The sequence below is a fragment of the Schistocerca americana genome, chromosome 1, assembly GCF_021461395.2.
Source record: "Schistocerca americana isolate TAMUIC-IGC-003095 chromosome 1, iqSchAmer2.1, whole genome shotgun sequence".
Classification (NCBI taxonomy): domain Eukaryota; kingdom Metazoa; phylum Arthropoda; class Insecta; order Orthoptera; family Acrididae; genus Schistocerca; species Schistocerca americana.
In genome coordinates, this window is record NC_060119.1 from 654,166,664 (window position 1) to 654,191,104 (window position 24,441).

At 43.7% G+C, this 24,441-nt stretch overlaps 1 protein-coding gene and 1 non-coding gene across 3 annotated transcripts in view; both read right to left on the reverse strand.

Moving 5' to 3' along the window:
* The window catches only part of LOC124608169 (long-chain fatty acid transport protein 1-like), a 391,222-nt gene that overhangs the window by 245,718 nt on the left and 121,063 nt on the right, over positions 1-24,441 (reverse strand). The gene's annotated exons all lie outside the window — the stretch shown is intronic.
* Positions 1,710-1,784, reverse strand: Trnas-cga. The gene has a single exon. It is a non-coding gene; the product is annotated as a tRNA-Ser (tRNA).

Sequence of the window (24,441 nt, forward strand, 5' to 3'; positions counted from 1 at the left end):
CTATTCTTACACCTGAAGATATTCCTGCCCCATCACTGGTTACACCGTGACGAATGGTGCAGACAGGTGTCACACTCTAGTTCCAATGCCAGACGACAGGATTCCATGGCAAAAGAAGAAGCAACACGTTCCCACAACAGGGCAAGTGCCTCATTTCCGTGAATGAATATCGCAATGAGTAGGTGGGTGTTTGACGTGACTGTTGCAATAATTGTTTTTCAGACACTTGCGTTTGATTTTTGTTTACAGCTCTAGGAAATCTTACTTTTTGGGTTAAATTATCAATATGAATCTGAAAAACACGTCGAGAGAGAACCACCGATAAGGAATGCAGAAACAGGCGGAAAATTGTTTCTGTTTCCTTCTTTGTTACTTGCTTGTAGGCTAGTGCAATTTATTTAAATGTTTGATAACATTAAATACATGCCAAGCCAAGAAAAGACACATCATCTATGATATGTTATCAAATAGGCGGTGGAACGCCCTCTCCGGGGTTTCTAGTCAACAATATCAAGTGTCGCTTTGTTCCTACAATATCCACTGAAAATTATCAATCAGAACGTTTCTTGTGAAATCCATTTAAGATGTTGTTAGGTACAATTCTGTAGGCACAAACGCATTGTTTTCCATGTGCTATTTGTCGATGTGTTCAGATAAACAGTGAAATACTTATTCCACTATCGACCCACTCAAAGTAATTAGGTCTTTGAGGCTGGGTCTTGTGAACGTTAGATTTAGTTGTTCGGTCAAGTCGTCGGCACACGGAACGTGCTTTTGAACGTCAACGTTGAGCGTGCCGAGTTCAATGTGGTGTTGAGCGCTCAGAAACGACGCGATGTGTGTGTGCGCTACATATGCCTCTACGTGGTATACCCTACTACATCGCTCTCCAGCGGCGGTTGTCGGCTGTCTTCTGGCTCACAAATCACACTGTTTACAAAAGGACGGGCGTAAAGCTCCTATGTTAGCTCTATTAAAACGCGCATTTCCTCCTTTTCCACTTGCTAGTAATGTTGTTCTGTAAGTAGTACACATAAATAAAAAACTTCAATATCTGTGAGCACTGATATATGTACATAACATCGCATGTCATAGAATATACATTTATTAAGTTAAGGAGAAAATATCAGAACCTGTTATAAAATGCGGATGTTCGCGAAAAACTATTGGGATCCAGTGAGACGCGAATCAGCAACAAAGCAGCTGTTAACGTACAAATCCATGACACTACTCATTGTTCTACACTGATCACAACTGAACCATTTCCTTACTTTGCATGTTACTATCTCCTGAAAGCTTTAACCGTAGGTGTGTTACTAACTGACATTTAATTATAACGAATTGTACCAAGAATAACGCGTTTTTGATGGGTGATCACTGTGCCGTTGCCTTGTAATGGCATACCCTCGTAATACGCAAATTAAAGTAATTATTTAACCACGAATATGACTTATCCCGTCATTTTATTGCAACAAGTCATACAATTAACGATGGTTTTTCGAGGTCCTCGATTTGATGGTGCTCAGAAACGGCATTTATGCACATGGGCTTCAACTGAAAGACAATGTGGCGTCTCGTGACGCTGTACTCAAGACACTGTGGCGCATGTTGTGTAGCTGGCGTTCTCCCGTCTCACTGGTCTACGTTCGAATGCACGTTCAGAATGTCTGACGTGCTAGGTATTAAACTTCTTGGCAGATTAAAACTGTGTGCCGGACCGAGACTCGAACTCGGGACCTTTGCCTTTCGCGGGCAAGTGCTCTACCAACTGAGCTATCCAAGCACGACTCACGCCCCGTCCTCACACCTTTACTTCCGCCAGTACCTCGTCTCCTACCTTCCAAACTTTACAGAAGCTCGCAGAAAGTTTGGAAGGTAGGAGACGAGGTACTGGCGGAAGTAAAGCTGTGAGGACAGGGCGTGAGTCGCGCTTGGATAGCTCAGTTGGTATAGCACTTACCCGCGAAAGGCAAAGGTCCCGAGTTCGAGTCTCGGTCCGGCATACAGTTTTAATCTGACAGGAAGTTTCATATCAGCGCACACTCCGCTGCAGAGTGGATATCTCATTCTGGAAACATCCCCCAGGCTGTGGCTAAGCCATGTCTCCGCAGTATCCTTTCTTTCAGGAGTGCTAGTTCTGCAGGGTTTGCAGGAGAGCTTCTGTAAAGTTTGGAAGGTAGGAGAGGAGGTACTGGCGGAAGTAAAGCTGTGAGGACGGGGCGTGAGTCGTGCTTGGGTAGCTCAGTCGGTAGAGCACTTGCCTGAGAAAGGCAAAGGTCCCGAGTTCGAGTCTCGGTCCGGCACACAGTTTTAATCTGCCAGGAAGTTTCATATCAGCGCACACTCCGCTGAAGAGTGAAATTCTCATTCTGTGCTAGGTATTGCTCTTCACGTTCGGAAAGACTCCCCAACGCGCTATTCCACGCTGTGACGTCAGAGACTTGGCACGCTCAACGTTCGAATGCGCGGTCCGTATGCCGACGGCCTAAGGTTGGTCAGTGTCGTCACGTCAGCTTCCGCTGGGGCCACGTGCTGCCCAACACGCAGCGTGTACTGGAGAATGTTAGCAAAAGATTCCGCACCATTACGCATACCGTGAAATGTCCTTCAGCTTAATCCACGTTTCAGCGGACGAGAATATAAATTCGCGATTACTTTCCATACTGTCTTGCAGCCATACAACATTTGACATGCAATCAGTTGAAAAGTTGTTCAGGTGTTTTGTGGTGTCAGTATGTTTTGTACGTATGATGATCTTTTTTGCTAATGATAGCGAGTCATAGAATTCATAATAAGGCCAAATTACCGTCTGTGATCTACGTGACGGTTGGTTGATCAAGTTGTGTGCAGGCTCATGCGGGTATCCTAGCATCCTCTTTCTTTTACATTATGCTTCATCTTTGTTTTACGCTGTTGTTTATTCATGCATTTGCTGCAGTTTGAACTGTTTACCAGTCTGTTGCGTTCTTCAGATTTTATCTCAAGTAGCACGCGACCACGTGTTTGATTGTGAAGCTTCCACTATTAATCACGTCGCTGATAGTTTCAAACCAAAATACAATATTCAGCACTTCCCATCCGTCGCTCCCGAAGATTGCAGTTACTCTCCTTGTTGCAGCACATTAGGCCAAATTGATTTCACGCCTTAATTTCAGCTTTTAATGCAGAAAAAGTCCACATGTTATAGAGCAGGACAACAGAGCCATTGCGCTGCGTAAATTTTCATCGACTAATCGTGTTAATTGACTTCAGGGCTAATTTCAGTAATACTAATCGCCTCCATAGCAGAGTGGACAGTTTGCCTGCGGCGGTGAAGCAGTGCGGACGGAACTGTTTGCGTACTTGCCGTGGCGTGTGCCTCGCGGTTGTTTACTTTCATAGCGGTATTCGCGCGTGTTACGATGAACCATAGAATGTCAAACTCTTGCCGTAAAACCACATTGAAGTTTATATTTTCGAACGAATATGAGCGACCAAAAGCACTCCCCATCGAAAAATTCTGACCTGACGAAGTGAAGATCCCCGTGCAGAAAATCGGAATACACCGGTCCATCGTGGTTCCCATCAAGCTAACAAACGGCGCAGCTTGTGACAAGATCTTAGCATGGTCGAAACACGGCCTCAAATTCCGAACGGCCACGCCGGCCCACTAATCGGTGAAAATGCTGGCCTGGGATTATGCACGGTCCGTATCTTCGAACTTCCGGAACAGTACACAGTTATGTATCAGAGAAATGGGCACATTTCACTACATATCCAGTTTTGAATGGAATGTTGCAAGTATGCATTGAGCTAAAGAAACATACACTATCCTACCTCTTCATTGACGGCTACCGGGAAAAAGCCATACACGGTGGTAGTCAAAGACCAATTCTAGATGTGGCAAAGGAGGACACGTGCGAAACGACTGCCTCCAAAGCAGAATTACGCAGCTGCGGGAGAAAAACGCTTCTCCCCTTCTGGCTACGACATCCCTTCCACACATCTAAGAGGCGGCACTGAGACCCAGTGCCCTCCAGACGCCTGCACAGCAGCTTCCACAAGGTATCAGACATCAGACGAGACGAAATAGACTATCTACAAGAGCGACCGGCCTCTAGCCTGAAGGAGCCAGTGCCGGGTGAAGTTGCTGACAGAAGTTGATAGGTATCTCGATGCCAGGGTTGTGCGTGCAGCCACTTTCGTTCCTGAACGTCGTGACTCAATACCGTCGCCTGACTCGGAACGACAACCCCGCAAACACAGATCACGAAAACGTCTCAAGAAGAGGAGGGTGACAGCGACAGCAAAGTCGTGCTTCTCGAATGAATCCTTCGCACGACTACCAGAAGAAGTCGTTCACGTAGTTGCTGGTACTCATCATCATCACGGACAGGACAATTTACTAAGAGAAGCAGAACACAGTAACGCCCTGGAGATACCGACTCACGTCGCCAGCGTGGACATTGGCGACAATGGCGCTTCTTGCATCAGCGATGATCGCATCTGACTGCCTGTTTCGTGGGCGGACGACGTTCTCCCTGAAACCCGACCAGACGAAGAAATACCACAGGCCACCCCAGTGAACCGGGAGTGATCAGTAGACAGACAGTGCCTAAGACATGACGACATTCGTTCTTACTGACATGAACGGGCATAATTGCCAAATCAGTTTAAATATGATCGGCACTTACGTTAAATTTAAAATGACGTTGACATTGCCATGTTCTAAGTGCCAAGAGCAGAGACCAGGACCGAATTTCATGGTTATAATGCATACGTCACCCCAGCTGCTGACGGAGATAGTGGAGCAGCGATTATCCTGAGCGATGACGTGGCAGTAGAGGACGTCACTTATTTCCAGTCAACACGAGGGCTACCACTAACTGTACACGGCACAGACCAACGACGAGAGCGCTCTCAATTTTATTCTGAAACAATCACCCCGCTTTTTCTGGGACTATATGAACACATCATTGTCGGCGGAGATTTCAACTGTGTTGTTGTCAGGAAGGACCAATATACAAATTTTACCACCTGTCCCAAAACTAGTACGTCGATTCAGTCTCATAGAAACCTGGGAAGTGGCACACGGCGAGGGCCTAGGATATAAATACGTCACGAGCCACTCAGGCAGTCGATTGGATCGCATGTACATGAATTCCCCGCTCGCTTCAGATGTCCTGAACGCGGAAAGATGGCCTTGGCCTTCTCAGACCGTAGTGTTTATGTGTGCATGATCAATCTCCGACGTCAAACAACACGGCGCAGTCGGGGTCAGTGGAAACTTAACGTTGCCTGTTTACTGCAAGTAGAATGTTTACGAATGGTCACGTCAGGTCGAGGTTCAACCTACCAAGGCTAAGATTTTGGCCCTTACTCGGCGCAGATTGTCAGGCATAATTGTCCGAGTGTGATGCCAAGAGAAACGCCCTCAAATCCTCAGTTCATCATGTAATTGCATACCTCAGACGCTGTCGACAAGCGCTGATCCATTATTTAGATTTACCTGACGCCGGTTTGGCAGGCAGACATCACAACAGCCTTCGAAACTCACTGTCTTCACGTCTATCGTGAGGTAGACCGTAACGTTGTGGCACTTACAGACATACCACAGAAGATCCATAGTATCCTTGATGGCCAAGCGGTGGTCTCTCTTTTAGTAAACATCTCCATTGAAGACACTGATGAACTCGCCAAGAGGGCCATCAAACGATCGCCAGGAGCAGACGGACTGCCATTAGAATTTTATAGGACTTTTAAAGACTTAATACTGCCGTGATGAAGGGACATGTACCAGGAACTGCTGTCGCCTGCGACACCGCAACCACCGGAATTTTTGTAAGGTCTAATTATTCGATATCCAAATCCTCCGAAGGCACGCAACTTGAAAGCTATCGGCCACTTTACCCAGCTAAGATTTTAAGATTTTTACGCGCCTCCTCGCGATGTTTCGCAAAGGAGTCCTGTACCAGGTCTGTCTACCGTGCAGAAGTCCTTGGACAGAGATGCTAAATACAATCAACGATATGTGATTAAAGCGACGTCATCGCTATTGCAAGAGTGTCGACTGGAGAGAGCCACGATTTCATTCGATTTCGATCAGGCTTTCGATCGCGGGAACCACATCTTTCTTACGAAGGTGATGGAATGGATGGCTTTCCCATTTGCCTTCATTTTTGTCATCATGCACCTACTTCATGACACTTAATAGAGGGCGACGATCAATGTCTGGAAACTTCAAGAAAGAGGGTGGCACCGTAACAGACGAAAACCTAGTAGTCAGACTGCAGAAGAAGGAAGAAGATGAAGAAGAATTCGTCAGAAGTATTACTGGATTTGCACTGTTTACCAATCACCATATTAAAGCTACTCCTCAGTGGTCAAGGTAATGAAGTGGAAATTCTTGAGGAATGTTAATTAAAAAATAAATGTCAAATGGCATAGGTGGCTTGGCATTCCCTTAAGTATTCAACCATCTACGTCGTTAATATTTACCGCATGCTCACTGACTGGACACCAGTGAAATTTAAAATGAATATAGAGGTTGCAAAGAGTTATAAGTATTTAACCCATAATGAAATACTTGTACGAAAAACAGACAAGGGGAAAAGAAGTTCATAATTTTTACAGATATTCTCTTTGAAGTCACACGCATGAGTACTCATGTGTTTGGAAACCTGGCAGCGTTAATGCAATATACTATGGGTGATGTGGTGAGGCTGAAAACTGAAATCAATACCTTACTGTTGGGCAACATCGTCTCCTTCATGAGTATCTTCACAGAATAGTTTCACAGAATCTCTTGAAATTAATATTTTAGGTTATTTCGTAATTAAGATTAGCACTGCAATACAATAACATTTCATAATGTAAAGTCGTTTCGTTGTATTGTTCTTAAACTAAATGAACATCCTGGACTTCTGTACACATTGCAGAGACCGCTCACCGTGGGATCCATGGAATGTAACTAATGTAGCAAAATGTAAGGTGTCCTGATGTTTGACAACCGTTTAGCTGTGACCTTACATTGGCGTGCCAGAATCCACGAACTACCTGGAAATTTCACCCACACGCGACGAGACAAACGCAAATTGTTTTCCAGGAAGAAAATACAACTCACAAGTGGACATCATGCAGCAGTAAAAACAGCGCACGTCAAGGTAAAGGTGGCCGCCGACATTCGTCATAGTCAGCACTGGTCGGCCCCTTCTTACTACTTACACGCCACACGAAGAGACACGATTCCGATCACGTGATATATATCTTCACTTAGATCTCGCAGAATATTTGGGAAGAAGAAAATGATAAAATGGTGTCTAGGAAACCACCACGTTGGGCTATTCCTCGTAGGCTCTTCGTATCAAGTGGCACAAAAAATACACTCCTGGAAATTGAAATAAGAACACCGTGAATTCATTGTCCCAGGAAGGGGAAACTTTATTGACACATTCCTGGGGTCAGATACATTACATGATCACACTGACAGAACCACAGGCACATAGACACAGGCAACAGAGCATGCACAATGTCGGCACTAGTACAGTGTATATCCACCTTTCGCAACAATGCAGGCTGCTATTCTCCCATGGAGACGATCGTAGAGATGCTGGATGTAGTCCCGTGGAACGGCTTGCCATGCCATTTTCACCTGGCGCCTAAGTTGGAGCTGCGTTCGTGCTGGACGTGCAGACCGCATGAGACGACGCTTCATCCAGTCCCAAACATGCTCAATGGGGGACAGATCCGGAGATCTTGCTGGCCAGGGTAGTTGACTTACACCTTCTAGAGCACGTTGGGTGGCACGGGATATATGCGGACGTGCATTGTCCTGTTGGAAAAGCAAGTTCCCTTGCCGGTCTAGGAATCGTAGAACGATGGGTTCGATGACGGTTTGGATGTACCGTGCACTATTCAGTGTCCCCTCGACGATCACCAGTGGTGTACGGCCAGTGTAGGAGATCGCTCCCCACACCATGATGCCGGGTGTTGGCCCTGTGTGCCTCGGTCGTATGCAGTCCTGATTGTGGCGCTCACCTGCATGGCGCCAAACTCGCATACGACCATCATTGGCACCAAGGCAGAAGCGACTCTCATCGCTGAAGACGACACGTCTCCATTCGTCCCTCCATTCACGCCTGTCGCGACACCACTGGAGGCGGGCTGCACGATGTTGGGGTGTGAGCGGAAGACGGCCTAACGGTGTGCGGGACCGTAGCCCAGCTTCATGGAGACGGTTGCGAATGGTCCTCGCCGATACCCCAGGAGCAACAGTGTCCCTAATTTGCTGGGAAGTGGCGGTGCGGTCCCCTACGGCACTGCGTAGGATCCTACGGTCTTGGCGTGCATCCGTGCGTCGCTGCGGTCCGGTCCCAGGTCGACGGGCACGTGCACCTTCCGCCGACCACTGGCGACAACATCGATGTACTGTGGAGACCTCACGCCCCACGTGTTGAGCAATTCGGCGGTACGTCCACCCGGCCCCCCGCATGCCCACTATACGCCCTCGCTCAAAGTCCGTCAACTGCACATACGGTTCACGTCCACGCTGTCGCGGCATGCTACCAGTGTTAAAGACTGCGATGGAGCTCCGTATGCCACGGCAAACTGGCTGACACTGACGGCGGCGGTGGACAAATGCTGCGCTGCTAGCGCCATTCGACGGCCAACACCGCGGTTCCTGGTGTGTCCGCTGTGCCGTGCGTGTGATCATTGCTTGTACAGCCCTCTCGCAGTGTCCGGAGCAAGTATGGTGGGCCTGACACACCGGTGTCAATGTGTTCTTTTTTCCATTTCCAGGAGTGTAATTGTTTCCTGTACGTTACCACTTCTGGAACATACCTTCGAGAACATACCTTCACCGAAGAGTCAAGCAGTATATTGCTCCCTCCTACGTATATCTCGCGAAGAGACCATGAGGATAAAATCAGAGAGATTAGAGCCCACACAAAAGCATACCGACAATCCTTATTTCCACGAACAATACGAGACTGGAACAGAAGGGAGAACCGATAGAGGTACTCAAGATACCCTCCGCCACACACCGTCAGGTGGCTTGCGGAGTATGGATGTAGATGTAGATAGAACTGAACTTGCCTTCAGATGTGGCACGCTGTTCTGCAAGTGCTATCACAAATTTAGTCATAAATGCTTTCTCTGAATGAACATCGTAGTTAAGAGCCAATTTTTCATAATCCCCATCAGTCACATCGAAGCAAAGGATAAAAATCGTGTTTCGCAGGAACCAAAGTGATGCCTTACGAGCAACCACAACAGTCGTTTTTAAATTGTTTGCTCGCCTATAGCAGTGAATAGTGGCTTTTTTCGGACCTCTACCACGCCCATTTCAGAAACACGCATTTTATAACGTAAGTGCTCTTTTTTTGTCTTATTGCAAATTAACAATGTAATCATGCGCTACACCCCTTTCTGACTGAAAACAGACACTACCGCTCCCTGTGTGTGAAGCCCGTAACTAGTGCGCAATTTAGAACATCACTGGCGGACTAGGCCTTTGGCCTGCGGCGACTGCTAGGCGCTTCGAGGGGTGACCTGTGACGGCGGGAAATGAGACCAGCCTGTCGCCAAACCCTCCAGCCGTTATTACTAGTCGATGAATCCATTACGAATTCTTTATTTGGCCTCACAAGGGCCGAGTGGAAAAAATCTGAAGAAGTACCGGTAATTGAATCCGGGTCCTTTCGCACCGAAGGCAGCGCCGCTAATAATTTTTTGTTTTTCCCACTTATCGCGAGTGGTCGCATTACTATTTTTTATTTTTGGTTTTATTTTTATTTCAATTTTTCACAGAATACGGTTAACTAAGGAGACAGTTTTGTGTGAGTCTTTTATTTTTTAGTTGTACAATGTGAAAAGAATAACAAAAGGTTCCTTTATTTAACATAGGAAACAGCAAAAAACTAACTCCAAGATGCTTCTGATGTGCAGATACAAAGCGGCGACCGCTCGTTTTGAAAACACCAGTTAGGGACATGCCTCAGAAAGGCAATGCCGAGCCTTCCGTGGTCAGGAGACTAGAACTGTACCTGCCAACCCCGCAAGCGGTGACTATTCCAACGGGGGGGCTGGTTGGAAGAAATGATCCCTAATCAGTTAGCAAAAGTAGACTGGTATTTGACGTGTCGTTTTATGCGGTTTAGTGTTATCAAAAACGTACAAAAATCGATCACGTTCTTGGGTCCATTTCTAAAAAGATAAAGGCTGACCATACCATTTATCCAGGTGACCTCGTGTATCTTTGATGGTGGAAAATACGTCTCGTCCGGGTAGAGGAGCATATTGCGGATGATCATGTGCGTTGGCACCCGAAGACAAAGGGCCAGCATCTGCTGGAGGAGGAACCATACGTCCGCCATACGTCCGCCGCCACACCGCAGAGGGTGGTGTCTGCCAGAGCAATGGCATGATGTCCGTCGTATTTACCGTTAACTACGATGTACCAGGTGGCACTAGTTTCCGTGGTGAAGTATGATTGATTAATTGCGCACCACACCACCGGCTACCCAATCTCTGGCTGACGTCCTTAGACAGTGTTCCAGGGGTGATTCCGCATTAAAAAAAAAATAAAAATTAAAAATAAAAAAATAAAAAAATAGTCGGAGACCTAGTACGAGGAAAAACTCCATGGATATAACTGCATTCAAGAAGAAAAAACTTGATACCTGACGGCGCTTGTGTTATGTCGGTCAGGGCGATCGGTGGTTAACATGTTCTAGGTGCGACTTCGTCGAACAATACTCCAGTGATACTATTGAGGCTGTGATTCCGTAACTTCACGATTTTACATACGCAAAGAGCTGTCGTGAGCGCATAGACATTGACCAGAGCGAGACCCCCGCTTTGCTTAGCTGACCTTTAATATGTGACCAGTACTGACAAAGTAACCAAACGAACTTCCAGCATGTTGGAATAGCTTGGGTCAGCAACTTCTGTTAATCAGTAGTACGAAAAACCAGTGCAAGTTGCAAATTGTTACTTTTTGTTCATTCTATGACTAGTTTCGGACCGAGAACCGTTTTCAAATCAACATTACATACTCGAAAATGGCATGCCCGAATATGTAAAAAATGTGCAATGAATATTTACAGTGCATATAGATAACTGGGCTCTACTCCCAGTCTGCCCCAAATTTTCATGTGTTATTAATAAAACGAATAGCTGACGTCAACACATATTCGCAGTTTGCGAACGCATCTCGTAAATCTACAATGTAATTTATCTAAGACTTTTACCCCTCTCAGGTCAAATGCAGTCAACTGAGAATTTCCTTTTCTTTATGTCATTACATTTTTTACTGGCCTCACCTCTTCCCAGCTTGTGATTATCTTTCATCCCTACATACGTAATACGCTTAACATCGTTGAGTGCATGCTGCGTGGACTGTCCAATCCATCAACGATTCTTGAACGTCACTCTCCCTTTCGACCATAAATGCTTCTCTTGGTTAATTTTTCTGAACTGCACTGCTTCTCTCATTTTCTGAGCAGGAGCCACTGCCGCAATGTACATTCGTTGAATTAGTTTCAGCGAAGGTTAACCGACAAGTAACAGTTCCCGCAGTGAGAAGACCAGTAGTCTGATTAGTCAGCGTGAGAAGCGACTAAGAGCCACATCTCTCTTCCATTATCTGCCATCCTTTCCCATAAGCGCGGAACGTAGCCCCTAACTGCTTCTTCATTACGACCCTCATTTTGACGCAGAGTCGCATGCGTGGGAAACACCAATGGTATGGCCCTGATGTCAGGGTCGTTCAGGTGACGTGGTCAACAAGTAACGGCCTTCAAATGGCATCGGAGAGTGTTCGCAAAAAGTATTTTACTCAGTGGCCCAACAAATTTGTAGCCCGTAAGGTTAGCTTCTACAATTTTTTTGCCGTTCGTCACTAAAGTACAAAAGACTTCGAACAACTTGAAATGTGATGACTTGTACCTCCGCTTCGATTCCGTGGTCGAAGTGGCCATGTAGGATGCGATTAGCAGCGTGACAGCGCAAAGGTTAGTCCTGTACGGCATAGAAGAGTCGTGTGGAGAATCCGCGACCCAGCCAATGGCATAAGCCAAAAGGATCGACGTCGAGGGCAGCAGAACTTCACTTTTCTATCTGAAACTCCTACCATTGCTAGATGAAGTGTTGCGTACACTGGTCCGCTTCGTAATTATGATTCGCTTCGTAACCATTCTTTGGTATTATTTCGAATCTAACATAATCTGACTATAGATTCGCTCTCGACTGTGGTACTTCTGGTGTAAGTTTTGGCTAAGGTAGCGTAGACCTGTCGTGCCTTGAACTTTGTGTGCCACAATTCATTAGAAACTATGGAGTCTAATAGAGAAAAAATGGTGTCTAGTCCAATTGACAAATACTTTAAGCATGTTCAGATAAATGTTTCTTGAAACAGTTTAACGAACAAAAATTGACGTGTACTTTTTCCTCGGCACAAATATCATGCTTCGTCCAACTGTCGATGCCATCTGCGAATGTAGTTGACATTTGAAGGTGCTTGATTGTATCGCAGGCGAAATATTCTCGGTCCTGTGATGACATTACGCAGAAATGATATCCATTGCTCCACAGTCCATGTTTTATGGCTTCGGCACGACGTTTTCCTGTTACAGGGACTTTCATCACTCACGACTAGTTCGGGAGGTTCAGCTCTGCTTGCAGTTCCCTGCGTATGGAGTTCCCTTTTGTTGCTTTGGTGTCAACAGGTTTCGCAAGTGCAATACTCAGTTCTGCAATGATTTATGCTGCTGTCGTCCTCTTTATTGTTCGTCACAAGCCTCTTCAATAAGCGGCTGTCGCTATCAGCACAACACACACAGTCTCATCCGTGTTGTGACTTGCTGGTTGATGTTTTTTCGCTTTCCCTGTATGCGATATAAATCTTCAATACACTGCCTCTGGAAAAACCAAACACTTCTGCAAACATGATTACAGAAGCACCCACCACTCGAGCACCACAAATTTGCCCGCGTCGGATGCACTCACAAACACACAGAACACTGTTTAGACCACGACTGACAGTTGCAACGGGCTGACGACATTCTGCAGGTACCTTTCTTGGTCAAATACAACAGTGCAACCAGCAGGCTTGGTTAACAACTGTATTTATGTTCAAGCACGCATTTCTCTCTGTGTGTCCATATTTTTGTCCACCCACTGTATGCTTGTGTTCGTCATGAACGTAAATGAAAGGTGTGGATGAAGCCACTATCACAATGCTTACTTTACTCCTCTTCCATAGCAAGAAGATAGCTGGCAAATTGAATCTCTCCATCTGACGGATAAATCGCTATCAACAGCGTCACATGCTGTCACCCCATGGGACACAAAGAAAAGGATAGGAGATCAGGAATTTTTCACTGTTAGTTCCCCTCCCTTTCTTAGCTAAATTCTTACAACGAAAGTATCTTCTAGCACTACAAAATGATGTGCTCCTGTGTTAGTGAACATCTCTATGCTCTTTACACGAATTCCTCCATGTAGCTTATACATTCAGTACTACCAAAGTGCTGCAACACAAATTTCAGTTCTGACTGATCAGTTGCTGTACCAGGAAACTATCTGTACCTAATTTCTAACTGTTTGCTGTGTAAGAATAACTCCCTTCTACCCACCTCGTGACAAGTCTCGACGAAGGGATTAATGGCTTCCTCGAAATGTAGTATTTCTATTCGAGAGCGAGGTAAAAGCCTATATGAGGGCGTCCATTGTGTCATTGAATTTCTGCTAAGATGGCACCTGCTGCCACATGCTGAATCGAGTTCTGGATGTTTTAAATAATTTTCTCTATTGTTCGCTTTAGTTTTATTAGCTACCGTGCTCTACAGGAATACAGACGGGAGAGGAACTTTTTTCTACGTCCTAAAGTTTGCATAGTCCTGCGTGCCAAACACTGCCAGTTTGTTAGGCGTGATAATCCCGAACACACCGTCAGGGATAAGAGTGACATAACTGAGGTAATACTTGTTACTGACGTTATTATACTATAATTGGTGTTGTCCTGCTATCGTGTGGCCTAAACCGAATTTCTATGATACAGATTTGCAGCCCTTGTTGATAATTCCGGAGTGGGAAACTTCCTGGCGGATAAAAACTATGTGGTGGACCGGAACTCGAACCCAGTACCTTATCTTTCGCAGACAACTCTGTTACCGACTGAGCTGTCCAGACACGACTGACGACCCACCCTCACGGCTTTATTTCTACTAGTAGCTCTATCCTACTTTCCAGAATTCACGTATGTTGTCCAAGATACCTTGAGGGCCTAGAACTCCTGAAGTAAACGAGACAATCCCCATAGGCTGCGACTAGGACATTTCTTAGTAATATTATTACGTTGGGGAACTTCTGTATAGTAAATAGCTCTGTATATGAGCACTGCTCGTGGAAGATAAGGTTCGTCACACCTTGGCCTATCCACCTTTAACGATATCCGAACACCACAAGAGAAACGAGGTGGTGCTCCATCACGCTGATACCATCTTTCCTCACGGAAATTCAGTAGCACAGATTCCAAGAACGGGTCCAATATGTTTTGTAAGAAGATCGGGTATGCAGAACCAGTTAACTTGAATAAAAGGAGATGTAGCACATCTGAACTGAAACCGTCGTAGGACGGGAACGGTACGCTTCCGGACATGGGTTCCTATTCAAAATATTATGTACTCACTCCCCTCTGCAAGTCCTGGAAGTCTGGAACGAGAATTTCCATTTCCGAACACCCTGTATACGACGTATATAAAAAGCCAGGAATCACAAATGTATATTATTGAAATGTTTTGTCCCAAGCATTAAAACCAAAAGTACGGCGCAAGGAGTCACCAACATATAAATGACGATTGATTAGACTACTTCTAACGAGATGAGCTGCCTCTAAAGTAACTGTAAAAACATACACCGAAATTTGAAGCTATAAGAGCACAGCATAATCATCACAACACCTACACCTACACCCTACGCGAAGTCATCGCAGTCACTGATGCTATGCTGTTACAGCTTAAACATAAAGCATAGACTTCGCAAGAAAAGACTTAAAGTGTGTAATGAAAGAAAACTTCTCGATTTGATGGCTGGACAACCCCTCAGGGTCTGTGGGCCAACAATAAGGTACTATAAAGTTTATTGCAGTCAGTGCACACAAAGTCGTTTAGAGCGTCAGTGAAATGTTGACCACTGGCATGTTTTGACGCAACCATCCGCCAAGCAATATTTATGGTCTGTTGATGTCGATTAGATAGCCGAAACCGGTGTAGCCACTAAACAATTTTGTGAGCGCTGAAATAAAGTTTATAGTTAAAAGTAATAACATAGTACGACTTTACTGACAGCAGAAGCCGTACAGTACTTTGCACTGTTGTGGAGGAACCATTCCGTACCGAATGTTTTATTTCCGGTACGTAAGCAACGGTGCCTGCGGAATAGACATCGGTAACGGTCCTCAAAAATCTCATCCCATAACAATGGAGCATTCGTAATCATGACAGAGCTTATTCTATCTGGTACAAGATCGTAGGTAATAGAGAAAATCTCTTGCTGATACCTTCTTTGTGGCTACAGACACTGGGTGTAGAAGGAATAAAATTAAGTGCATATGACAGCACGCGCCAATCGATGTACTCCTATGGAGTATCGGAGGGAAGGGCGGCTGATGTTAATGTTGCGCTGACGTCAAGATCACTAGGGACGTGGCAGAAGCTCCTTCAGGACAACGCAAGGTGGTCCGTTGGTTAGGGCTGTGGACTACTCCAGGCACCCTGATGTTGATTTAGTTTCCCAAAATCACTTCGATCGAATGTTTCCCTTCATCCTTGTCCATTATCAACTCGTAGGTCGTCTCTAATCACCCCGATGCCGACGGGATACTGATCTAGAATTTTTCGTTATTTCTGGCTGAAGCTCTAGGAGGAAGTGGACAGGGTCCCTATTTTGGGAATCGGCCCAGCATTTGGCCAGAATTAATTTAGCAACCACGTAAAATGGAAATCTGGATGACTGAAGTGGAATTGGAATCCCATTCCTCACTTTATGAATTCACTGTCTTGACCACTGCTTCGCTTCGTACACTCGTTCGTGTGCTTTTACACGCAGTAAAAACTTATTTTTAGGAAAGTGATTCAAAGGGTTCAAATGGCTCTGAGCACTATGGGACTTAACATCTGAGGTAATCAGTTCCCTAGAACTTAGAACTACTTAAACCTAAGCAACCTAAGGACATCACACACATCCATGCCTGGCAGGATTCGAACCTGCGACCGTAGCGGTCGCACGGTTCCAGACTGAAGCGCCTAGGACCGCTCGGCCACACCGGCCGGCCCTAAGAAGGTGGATTTACATTATTTTGAGTCAGTAAACGATGAGCAGTGTTCTAGCCCATTGCCCTCAGATCGTTCCTCGTACACAAAGATCTGGATCACGATAAAGACAGAGAACAATGTTATGTTATTTAGACACTATTAAAACACCACCCGCCCTAACCCACTGAATCACTGATATCGTAAGCTCATCAAAGGTTTGGCACGACAGGACAAACAAGAAGATGTAAATATGAGATGAATATTTGATTTTCTTCTTCAGAATACACACCTAGTAAAGGTGAAATGACATATAGTTGTTCTATATTAAGAATATTTACATAATTTATCTGTAACTTTTTGTGGTCAGATTCCAGTAATAACATACTGCCACGATCCTTTCTTATGATGTGCGAATGCTTTTGTGGCAGATATGAATATTCCTAGCTGTGGCAAATTATTGTTTTGTCCTTGTCACGCATAGATAAAGAACATTCCAGCAGTTTGTTCTGTTTGTAAAGCGAAGGACTCGGCCAAGCACAAGCAACAAGACTTCTGTGTAAGCTGTGTGCCGTGAGCAAAGTCTGCTGCCTGCTGAAATACACACATACTGGTTACCATCTGGAAGCGTGCGTCTAGCAATTTCTTCTGTTACTTAAGTAGTACTTAGTGAAACACATTCCAGAATTTCCAGGATAAATTTTCATTCTGCAGTGTTGTGTGCTGTTATGAAGCTGTTATATTACTTTATTATTGTCTGACAAGTTTCCAACAGCCTTCGTTTTTAATGTTTAGTGGCTGCTGCCTTTGTTGCGGAAGGAGCCGGGTTCGATTCCTGGGTTCTCCTCAATCTTTTTCTGTGGTAGGGAGGTCTGGTATGGTGTCCACTCAGGCCTTGAGGGCAAATGAGGAGCCGCCTGAATAAAGAAGCAGCGACATCATCAGGATTCATCTACTGCAGTAACGGCTGGAGGGATTGGCGTCATGCTGATCGTATATTCGACGATCATAGATCGCTCCTCGGAGGCAGTAGTTGGCCAGTCCGAACAGGCCTAATCCGTGAGTGGTCTTTGCTCATTTTCTATTTCGAACACAGTCGATTCATTATCTGCAATACCTGGTGCTGAGAACAAATACCGTTATCAAGTATACATAATATCCAGTAACGAACGTACAAAACAAAACTTTCCTTACACGTTTACAAAATTTTCTAAATAGTCCCTTATTTGACAAAAAAAAATAACGTGTATCTTTTGCATCGATATTTGTTCTTCTCACTAGCAATCGCAGATGATGTCATGCACCTTCACCTACTTCGTTAGTAATACAGGATGTTTGGAAATTCTCGTTACAAACTTCTAGGACTTATACAAGAGGGTGAGTACAGGAACCCATGTCCGGAAACATACCGTTTCCGTACTACAGCGGTTTCAGTCCAGATGTGTAACGCATGCACGTCTGCGAAGGGAAAGAGAAAAATCTGAGATGCTTGTCCTGGTAACCAATAAGTAAATGGAAATGAGCGTTTGGCGTCATTGGCCGGGAGGCCCCTCACGGGGCAGGTCCGGCCGCCTTGGTGCAGGTCTTATTACATTCGGCGCCACATTGGGCGACCTGCGAGCCGGATGGGGATGAAATGATGATGAAGGCAACACAACACCCAGTCACTGAGCGGAGAAAATCTCCGACCCAGCCTGGAATCGAACCCGGGCCCGTAGGACGGCAATCCGTCACGCTGACCACTCAGTTATCGGGGCGGAGAGCAATAGGCTAGACAGGATAACGTGTACAATGTTTGTAACAACGTTAATGGTCGCCACATCGAGCTGCTATTGTTGTTCTGTACGTACAGTATGCTGAGTTCTTTTTTATTTTGGAATAATGTAACCACATAATGTTTGAGAGTTAGTACAAAAAAATGTGCTTAACTGATAAATGAATGTTTCGTTATGTTTCCTTACGAATTGTTGCCTAATAATTGTTCTGCATCACGCCTACTTCAATTCATCAAGCAGAAGTGGATAAGTTAAACATCTGAATTGAAATCGTCGTAGAACGGAAACGGTACGTTTCCTGACACGATTCGTATCCAGAATATTAATCACTACCCACTATAAGTTCTAGAAGTTTGTAAGGCAATTTCCGAAGACCCTGTATAGCTCGCAGCTCTGATTGAACCTTTCAAGATTTTATTTTCAATACATGAAAAGTGCTGAGCATGGAGTTTTTAAGACGCTTCTGTTACACCACATATTCGTGGTGGTTTAGCGAAGCAATATAAAACATGAATCAATAGGACTTTAATAGAGTTTGAACCCAGTTGGCCCTACATACTTCAGTACGTCAACCGTAGCACCGCGAAACGTATTTTAACGGTGTTGCCTACAACCGGACGATTTTCTAAAATAAAGTGTGATTCCTCTCTCTACTAAGAGTTGATGGCAACTGCAATCACATCATTTCATTTGTGTGCATCATTGTATCATAAAAGAGCTATTTACCTATGAGGGTAACGTCGCATTTGTATTTCGACATCGTGAGCAGAGCCTTCAGCGCCAGACACCAGAACTACGCAAGAACCTGAAGCTGTTCTCGGTGCAATTCGTCGGGTGTCTCAGGGAGAAGTTTCTCCAGCAGTGTCTGCGTACGCCTGAATACCAGTAGTTAAACAAGCCTGGCTTACTTGTTTGAGAGGATGCCATGCGATAAAAAAGAAAAAATATGTTCAGTGAAAATCCACGCAGAATAAACCAAAGGAGTTACACTAACTGCAAACATTGTCTGAAGAGTAGCTCGAGTGACTGCCACGACAGTTCCGTGTCGGCCTCAAGCAAGCATTAGCATAGAAATAAAAGTAAATAGAGGTTATGTAACTTCTAGAAAGATACTTCGCATCTGGTTGCTTTCCTGAGAGCCTTAAGGATTTGGCTCTTGCGTCGAGACTGTCGCAGTCAGCGAATATATTCTGAATTATTTCGTATAGCTGTGGATCATCGACAATGTCTGTTCTTTCAGACATGCAAGTAAGAAGTGCATAGCGCTAAGTTATCTTAACTGTTCCATTTTAACGGCCCACCTCTCTCTGAGACGTTTTCACTTTGCCTCTTTCTCAGATGGTTTGGAGGAGGTCTAATTTTGGCATGCGATTTGCCTCCACTCTAATCTTGTCCATACCATTTTTTCGATATTCATTAATTCTGGTTCTTACAAAGAAAACGTTATTACATAATAACTTAGTGGGAGAATCTAGTGCGTTTGTCTGTATACATCCTCGTCACACGCGACTGGATACCGCAGTGCTGGCCAGTCGAGTTTGCACCTTAGTGACATCGCTATTAGAATGTTTTGATAAATAAATAAAAAATAACAGGACCTGCGCATTTGTGGGATTAAATCTGACACGGTTCCCAGACTAAAAATCAATAAGCTCTTATTTCTACCTGGTAAGGGTCCCAGATTAACGATCAATACTTAATATTCCGTAGAACAAATTTTTGCAAGTTACTGTGCTGTGCATGGCGGAAAGAACATCGTATCAGTATGACCAACTTTCTATCCCATTCCACGAGGGAGAAAGGACTGCTTTTATGCATCTGTACGTGCCTCAGTCTGTATTACCTTATTCTCTTGACTGCTAAGCGAGATGTGCCGTGCAGTCTGAAACACGTATGTAACATAGCAGCGATGGCGAGGCATTGTAGCATCTGTGACCAGAGAGTTTGCGCTTGACCGCGCGAGTGTTGCGAGCGGTTCTCAGTCTGTCAGTCAGTCGTTGCGAGTCTGTAGCTCTGTCTAGTTGAGAGCAGTACTCTGTCAGTAGTCGTCGCGTGCAGTACGCTAGTAGTCGTCATGCAGAGCGGTCGGTCAGTGGTAGCAGTCCAGTGGGATTGTGTGATGTGGTCTGTCGGCAACACTGGTCAAGATGCTGAATGAGGTATACTGTTAATTAAGATAATCATCGGATAATGTAAAGTTTAATTATTGTAACTAATTTTCAACAAGTGCCCCCAATAATAACTTTGATTTCAAAAGCAATTTTACAAAAAATTTTCATTTAATTGAAGTAACTATTTCGTTCCACTTCCCCTAAACAAAAGTTTCAGTTTTCAATTAGATTACAAAAAAAAAGGGGAATATTATTATTTGCAATGCAGTTCCTCCAAGCGGTGCGCAACAACAAGAGCAGAAATTTGACTAGGTGTTGCAATGAGGTAAGAATTTAATTTTGATTTTTGCACAGGGCCAAAGACTGATATTTCGGTTTAATTGAATCATTATTATCACTGAGATTTTCTTATCACTGAATGGACCTTAATTTTTATGAAGAACTTATACTTGAGTCAGATTGCGATTCTCAGTTTTATTGTCATTAAATTTAATTGCAGGGAGGTTACGTTTGGCTCCTATTCATTTATTATTTCTGTCTTTAAAATTTCAGTGGAGAGATTACACTTAGCGCAATGTCCATTAGCATTCATAATATAATATTTCTGTCTTTTTAAATTTTTGTGGGGAGGTTACACTTGGCGACACCCAGTCCAGGATCGAATTTCGTTGAGAGTCTTTTGAGCAACAGTCAGATATCTGCTCTTATTTGCTTAGATATAATTAGGATTTGGCGCTACGCTTTTATTAACTTGTGACTTTCTTTCTACAGGTCAACGGCAATTCGTTGCTCTGTTGTATTTGTGTGTTCCTTTTGCATTGTGCTTATTTATTTTCTGAAAAATTGTGACTATTGTAAAAATGCCGCGAAAGACTGTGAATAGTGTATCGCGAGGTATTATGAATGAAATTACCGACTCAAACAACTTTACCGATAGGACATATGATACGCAGTGTAATGATGACAATCCTGCGTTCACTAACAATCAGTGCATTCCAACCACTAGTGATGACTTTTACCTTAATGATGAACAAACGAACTCAATTGTCTCGTCTGTTAACTTGACGACAATTGATGACGCGGAGCGGTCTATAGTAATGAGCGCTGCCGAGCTTAACACACCCGATTTAGAAAATCTAAGTAATGTACAGACAAATTTTTCGACTGGAAATGGTCAGTGTAGTGAGAGTATGATGGATCCATTTAATTCCGAAATAATGTCTGACAGTGTACATCCGACTGATAATCCTTTTTGTAAGTTGCAGAATGACCAAATGGTCACACAAAGCGTGACAATTGCATGTACTCCATCACAGAGTACTGAGAATGCAACAGCTACTTTAAGTTTGGATCAATTTATGACAATAATGCTACAGTTTAAGAACGATATTGGTGTAAATATCAAACAACAGAGTGAGAAAACAGACAACAATTTCAAACAACTTAGGGAAGATAACAAACAACAGAATGAAAACCTCAAGCAACTTAGTGAACAGGTCAGACAACAAAATGAAAAATTTGACGACAATTCGAGGCAGCTTAGTGAACAAATTAAAGCTGTTGCCGCGCAGTGTCATGACACTAAGGAACAGTTGCGCTCGGAAATTGAGGCGTGTTCACAAAAAAATAGCGAAGAAATTAAATCTGTTGCGCAAGAATTAAGGGAAATGCAAACAGCCGCAACAGAAACACTCAGAGACGAAATTAGCGGAGTCGCTAAACAATGCTCTGAAAAAGCTACACAATTACGTGACGAGTTTAAAGCAATGACAGCAGAGCTTTCGCGCACAATGGATGAAAAGATCGACGCGAAATTCGACCAACAGAACACTCAGATTGACGAACGCTTTAATCTTCACATACAAAACAGTGATACGCGTTTCCGTAAATTCATTCAGGATCAAAACAAAGTAAAACGACAAGTCATGGAAACAATCACTGCACAAAGACAAGAAGACAAACGTAAAATGTTCGCGAAAGCGAAGACGTATGTAGACAATAATATTACTACAGTGTCCGACAAAATTAATACCATAGAACAATTGAACGCGGAATTACGGGATGAAATTTCTGACCTTAAATCAAAAACAGATACACACACAGTAAATATTCAAACAGTGACAGACAGATTCGAACAATTAGATCTAACACAGGATTGCGATGTCATCAAAGCTGATGTTAAAAAACTGAGCGAAACTACGCGTAAGTTGCAAAAACAGATTAATGCGTCCGATTCTAAAACCGATGATCAGGCAAAAATACTGACTGAAAAATATGATGAATTGGCCAGTCGTATTGATGTTATCGAAAATACTAATGACAATAAATCAGACGATACTGCACCGGTTTCATTTATCCAAACACCTGAATTTCAAAATTTACAGCAGACAATTAATGAGATCGATTCGTCTAATAACGCGTTGCATAGAAAGTTGTCAAGTTTACAACAAGAAGTAACAGAGTTGAAAACTATTTCAGTCACCAGTACGTCACAGAATCCGCCACTTTGCGAACATTTGTCAGACTCACGCAGCGTGTATAATGTGAGCAATTTACAGCAACTACGCGATTTAAAATCCGAAAAGCCACGCGACTTAAAATCTGAAAAGCTACGCAACTTGAAGTACGAAACGACACAGACAAACAGATTCACACACAAACCCGAACGTGTTTTCAAATTCAATGACGAGAACGTAGATTACGAGCAATTTTTATCCGCCAGAAAATGTAAAGAATTTAATAATGACAGCGTACAGGTACACGCTTTGCACTGTATACGACAATTTATCTTTGTACATTCACCGCTATTACCTGTAATGGAGAAACTAGCTTTGAACCTGAAGCGACAAATTGCTATTGTATTTTCATCAGCATTGCCTGTAATGAGGAAACTTGAATTAACATGGATACAACTATTTACTTTTGGAATTTTACCGGCATTGCCTGCAATGCAAAAGCTAAAATTTATTTGCAGTGCGTAATAGACCTCAGGGGATTCATTACGCTTTAATGAATATGTGCCGTAGCGAGCATAGGGCCCCGAGCTGTAGTAGTGCTGTTTCATCTTTAGTTTTCTGCACTGCTGCCTTCTCTTCTACTATCCTTTATATCTATCCAAACTGCTCTTTAACTATTGCTCTACCTAGTATTAAGAAACGAGTAATGAAAACCCGATGTGACAAATTTTTACTGAAAGTGACAACATTCTTTAGGCACTCCAAAACCAGCGTAATTTTTATTAACAGATAAAATCGTAATCATTAGTATGTACAAAATTTTCGGCAGTCGCAACCACATTTTTGTAACAATAGACCTTTCCACCACAATAGCATGAAAGTCAACCGCTTAGCATACCTAACCAACAATGCAGTCTACAAGGTCAACTAAACTTTAATGTTTCGCCGCGTGCATGTATAGTCCCAGCCCCAACAAATAGTAACGCATGGCAGCAAAGAAATAACTACGTACAGACAACACACCATTTCAATTCCTATCGCAATGCGCCGTATAGAAATTACTATCATGACAGACGTAAAAATAACGAGCACAATTTTCAGCGTACATTTAATAACAGTCGATCTTATGAGCAGCAACAATATCAGCAACAACGAATAATCATGAATGAAACAGACAATAGGTGTCATCGATAGCGTAATACGTCAGTAAGAAATAACAGAGCAGTTCAAATAGTCGATATGCCACAACATTCTCCCGTAAATAACACCACATACGATAGATTTTAACCAGATACAGCACAGACTTCATATTCCAGTAACGTAAGCAATAATTTTGACACGCAGAATCTTCTTCACGAAAATGTTATTAATTTTGACGCTATCCGACACACGTTCGCATTAAGGACAGAATTACGACGTATGTAGACGACATTCTTATCGCAGAAGCTAACTGGTCTGAACACAATCTGATTCTTGAACAACTGTTACAAACTTTCCATGCACAAGCACTTACAGTTAACCTCAGTAAATCGCATTTTGGCAAAACTTCTATAAAATTTCTTGGACACGTGATTTCAGCAGAAGGCATTGCACCTGATCCGGAAAAACTTCAGGCTCTACGTGACATTACTGTTCCTACGACGAAGAAGCAATTACGCAGTTTTTTGGGCTTAATTGACTTTTTTCGTAAATTTATTCATCACTCTGCTTTAGACACACCCAGATTATGCCAATTAACAGGTAAAAACACTATTTGGTCTTGGGATAAGCAAGCACATTCTGAATTCGTGAACCTGAAACATGCTCT